This window comes from Triticum aestivum, chromosome 3B (assembly GCF_018294505.1).
Source record: "Triticum aestivum cultivar Chinese Spring chromosome 3B, IWGSC CS RefSeq v2.1, whole genome shotgun sequence".
NCBI lineage: Eukaryota > Viridiplantae > Streptophyta > Magnoliopsida > Poales > Poaceae > Triticum > Triticum aestivum.
In genome coordinates this window covers 165796616-165801844 of record NC_057801.1, presented here as the reverse complement: position 1 = coordinate 165801844, position 5229 = coordinate 165796616, and the positions used below count along the sequence as shown (strand labels likewise).

Sequence of the window (5229 nt, the reverse complement as noted above, 5' to 3'; positions counted from 1 at the left end):
GACAGAGTTTGTGTTTGTGTGTGAGAAAGAGATATTTAAGAGGAAGAGTCGTAGGTTCTCATACCTAAGGAGCGAAAGACATCTCTGTACGAGGGGTGTGCGAGTGGCACACATGGGAATAGTAGAGAGAAATGAGACCCCGGGAGACAAAGTTTTGTGTTTGTGTGAGAGAAAGAGATTCCACATGGAGAATCATAGTTAGAGACACACTAGTCATCAACCCGTGAACCTACACGGGCTAGATGTACGATCATACAATCTTGTAGATACACTTTGTAAGCATAAAACTGGAAACATAAGACATGGAACAGGCTTTTCAGTTTTTATTTTATAGTGGTGTTTAGTCCAAATTTTAGGCAGAAGTAAAAGTGGACATGTATAAATTCTCACATTCGTTCATCATGAGCATGCAGTTGTTAAGGAATACGTAATCCAACATCTTGAGGACCAAAATGCATGGTTGTAGGAAAATTTGGAAAATCAATATTTGCAAGTCTTGCTTACATCATTATATTCAAACCTACACAAAGAAAATGCTTAAATAAAGATTCTTTTTCTTTGAAATAGAAGGATCCAATTGATGCCGTAAAATATTTCTTTTCCTTATACTGGCCAACTATTGCTAAAATAGTTGTGCCTGTGTTGTGTGAATAAGATTAACTTAGACATGGTACAGAGAACTTCCATTAGATTTAGATCATGGCATCAGTATGAATGTTTCTGCAAAGGCACGGAAGTATGACCCGGCCGGTATTGTCCGCTTTGCGATGATCCTGCCCCGTGCGCAGGCTCCATCCTATGCATCATCCGATAAGACGGCGATCAGATTAAAAAATGGATATACGCATCTTAGGCTATACTATGTTGGCACACATAGATTTTCTTAGCATATATGCATGGTAGATTAAACAATGGAATCAAACATAGTAGGGAAAACGAATGTTGCATTTTTATCTCAAATCAAAAGCCTGGAAGGGGTGATCCAGGAAAAACATTAATTGATGCATTGTTGAGTGTCTCATATTGCAATTTTGCGTCCAATCCAGTAGACAGATGTAGGCAGCCGTGAGGAATCAGCAGATGGTCGCCATGAGCTTCTCGATACTTCTTTTTCCTAATCACCAAAGAACACACAGGCGAGCCTACCAATAACTTGATATAGAGGAGATTTCTCTTGTTTGCACAGTGTACATGAAACAATAGATACGCAGGCTGCACGATGGAAGACGCCAACCACCATATCGTTGATATTAAATGCATGCTTGAAGATTTTTTCTGGACCACTTCGTCCACCGTAACTTTCCACAAAGGGATCAATCTTTCTTAAGCTCTGACACCTGAAAACAATACTTACTATCATATTAATCAAACCTTGCCGCATCCACCAATTTTTTTTGCAAATACTGCATGTGGAAACCATGGACATTTCATCAGCAAAAAGTAAGAAAAGAACATAGCTATGCACTAATAATTATGTCTGTAGTTCAGATGTACTGCTCCTGCAGTATCCACAATAGGAAAACCATGATTTTCAATTCTCATGCGCTTGACGAACAGCATCTATCATCTGCTTCCAATCTTTCTTGATGAGATATGATATCCGCTGGGGGTTTGGTTATGAATTGAAAAGGATGAAGAACAGGCCAGTGAAGATGGGAATTAAGGGTATTACTACCCTGCTAAATTGGGACAGCAGAGGTGCATTATGCCATTGATTGGCATCTATAGGATGCGAAACTTTGTGCTGCCTTATTGATGACGGACAGCCATCACCTTACTTGCTTCAAAGAGGACTATCGGTATTGTATCTCCTCCAAACATCGAGCCAGCAACAAAATATTTTACAGGACGCCCCATGCCAGTGGTAGGGGCCGATCGCCGGTGAATTCTTGCAGAGAGCCTCTAGTACTGAATATGCTAGCAGTCAACTAAAATAGTTTTTTTAGGGTAGTCACCTAAAATAATTGATTGGGCTTAAACTGGTAGCATTGCCATCTGTAATGGATATTATATTCCTCCTCTTGCAAGCTAGATCTAAAGATAAAAATTAGCTCAAGTGTACACATCGGTTTTGACTCAACAGCAACGAACCATAGTATTGCCACCGGAAGGAACAAAGCAACGGATGAGTACTTGTGTACTGCTAAAAATTTAATTCCGAAAGACAAAATTGGTTGCGACAAAATCAGTCACTTGACAACAATAATCATATTTGTCAACGAATATTCGAGCCATGGTCTTTACTGCACCCTGGTCGGGTAGATTAATAACGAAACCAAATCAACCCGTGTTGCTTTAAGTAGGTAGAAATTTGGCAAATACACAAATATTATATAGTCTCCATTAGTTCTAATAATCGATAAAGAAGTACACTCCTCTAGCTGCTTAGCTGTGTGTGCATGTTTGGTGTTGTGTATTTGGATGTGAGATGAGAAATTCCAACTTGCTACAATTAAGATATGAGCCCTCAGTGGAAACTTACCATTGGGAACCATGGCTAGGGAGAGCAGGTTCAGACCTGCTAGTTGCTGCTATCAATTTGTTGCCCATGTATATGGATGATTATTAATTTGCTCCTATGTTTACACCTCTACATGCTGCCACCACTGGGACTATTAAGATGCACACAGCCATCAACGCCATTAAGTTAGCAGCATAGATCGACCAACTCGTCACCATGGCCTGTAGGAAAAGCTTCACGTGTAATGTTCACTATTGATATGACGTAATCCTTATAACCAACAGGCAAGAGACATGATCGGCAATCACCAAAGAAAATCTGGAGGAAGGGCAGCCGCTTGATCTACCAGGGAGAGGGTCTAGAAAAGATGGTGAAGGTGTGTGCGTACCTGTCAGACCAAAATCAAACAGAGGAGGAGATGGTCAAGCCACCGGCATGTATTTGCGTTAAACTTCTGGCATGTGCGCCCTCAAATATGAACGGCGCCCCTCCTTCAAACTATCGTGGATACACATGCACATATGTGTAGGCCATCTAGAAACCTGGAATAAAAGGAGATTTGAAAATTGGGGTGGAAGGGGGAATGATGAAAGATTGGATTGGTTAATTTTCTTCTAGATGAATGGCATCAGGGATCATACCTTGGAGTATATAAGAAGACATTGAAGGAGAACATCGAGAGGCAGTGGAGGAGGAGCAGCGACATCGAGAGGCGGTGGAGGAGGAGCGGTGCTGGCTGAAGAGATGCGTTTTGGGCCTCCATATGAAGACCTCTTTTTTCTTACATGGAGACCTACGTGTGGGATAATTTGCTAGGACTCTCTCTTAGGGATTTCATGCGCTAGCTGAAGAGATGTGTTTTGGGCCTCCATACGAAGACCTCCTTTTTTCTTACATGGAGACCTACGTGTGGGATAATTTGCTAGGACTCTCTTAGGGATTTCATCCGACGGTTGTAGTTATTTCAGACTGAGATCAGACGGTTAATTTTGTTAGTTTTATAAGATTAATGTGGTGCCTCGTTTGGTGCCTCCAATTAGTAAATATAAGATATAAGATAGCAGGGAGCGAGATATACTTAGAGAGAGATAGAGTGATGAAGGTCGAGGGAGAGAGTACCGTCAGTGTGTTATGAAGATAAAAGATCATTCTCGACATACAAGTAGCATGAGAGATACCTAAGAGATGATGAACGCGTATAGGTCCAGAGAGATAGTCCTATATAAGCATGAGTGGTAGCTATATGAGACGAATATCTGGATTAAAGGGGATTCAAATATTTAAACTGGAGATCACGACATCGATAATATCATAACGCAAATTGGTGTATCAAACATGCATAATCATTTGAATTTGGGCACACGTGTAATGTTATATAGTTTATCGATATTGGTGATCCATAGATTATTTAATTACAAACAATGCATGGTTTATATGCAATTAATATCTAAAGATTACACTATATGTTGCGTGTGTGAAACACATTATACATGTTTGAGAAGTAAAAAAACTCGCATGAAACACACATTAATTGGAGACAGTTAGCGAGGAATGCATACATTGGATTTCAACATAAAGTGGTTTCAAATATTTGAAAATCCAAATTGATGGATACAACCTTATGAATCTGAGATCATGCCATTTGTAAACCATATTTATGTATAAGTGGTGTTGTGCTTTTGAAAGTATATATAAAAATGATGTATATAGAATGTAATTCCAATTGAAAATGGATCCCGCCCGAAAAAAATAGAATACAAACGGGATTCGAATTGAGTTGGCACGAGCGTAAACATGCATTGTGCAAAATTTGAACGAAGCGGGGAAAGTCGCAGTAACCGCTCGAAACCAAAATCTGCGAGATGGAAATTACTACTGCCTATCCCTGCCACGCAAAGCCTATCTGCTGGATTTGTATAGGTTTCGATAGGGGTAGGTTTGTAATTTCACCCAAATGTGACGTAACCGCCTCTCACCCGGATTCATACACGGTGGGTACCAGAATCGACTCCCTCCCTGATTCATATTCATATACACGGTGGGCGCCAAAAACAAGCTTTCGTCGGCAAATATTTGGTGTATGCGAGATTACCGTCCTATCCCCAACCGACTAATGTTGTTGTGATGTAGTAGAAATTTGAAACGGGGGCTAAGTTTGTAAATTTCCTCGCATTTGAGACAAGCGCGCCCTGAATACATGTTCCCCCCCTTCCTCTCTACCTCCCTTTTCCCCATTCGTACTCCGTGGGAACCAAAACACCCTCTCCATCCCCACCCTCCTCCGTCCGCCGCCGCCCGCCACCCCATCCACCACCGTCCTCGTCCACCATGCCGGAGCTGATATGCCGACGCCGTCGTCCATTACAAGAGATCGACCTCTCTCATCCACGGCTTCGGACCGGGATCCTTGCATCCCGTCCTCTCGCTTCATCCCCGCCGTCGTCCACCTTGTCGGCGCCGCTCCTACGACCGTCTCATCCACAGCGTCCCGCCGCCACCGTCTACCCTCCTAGATCTGGTTCCACGCCGCCGATAGCCATCGCTACTTCAGCACCATCAAATTCTCAGCAGATGCGTACACGGCGCCGCACCAGAGGTGTTACTCTTTCGTATCTGCTCAACTTATTTATCGCAGCAAGAAAATAGATCGCCACTGCTTTACTCTAATTTCTTGTCTTGGTTGCGAAGTTGCCTTTGTCCGGTTTGCACCTTCAGATCCGCCATGGCACGCTCAACACTATACTCCCAATGCTTATTGTCGGTGTCAA

General features: G+C 42.2%; 1 long non-coding RNA gene across 1 annotated transcript; it reads right to left on the bottom strand.

Annotated features, from left to right (window-relative positions):
- Positions 1 to 854: 854 nt before the first annotated feature.
- On the bottom strand, positions 855 to 3127 carry LOC123065129 (uncharacterized). Its single transcript, XR_006430903.1, has 3 exons — positions 2850 to 3127; positions 2483 to 2682; positions 855 to 1337 (listed from the first exon to the last, which is right to left on the bottom strand). It is a non-coding gene; the product is annotated as an uncharacterized lncRNA (long non-coding RNA).
- Positions 3128 to 5229: the final 2102 nt, after the last annotated feature.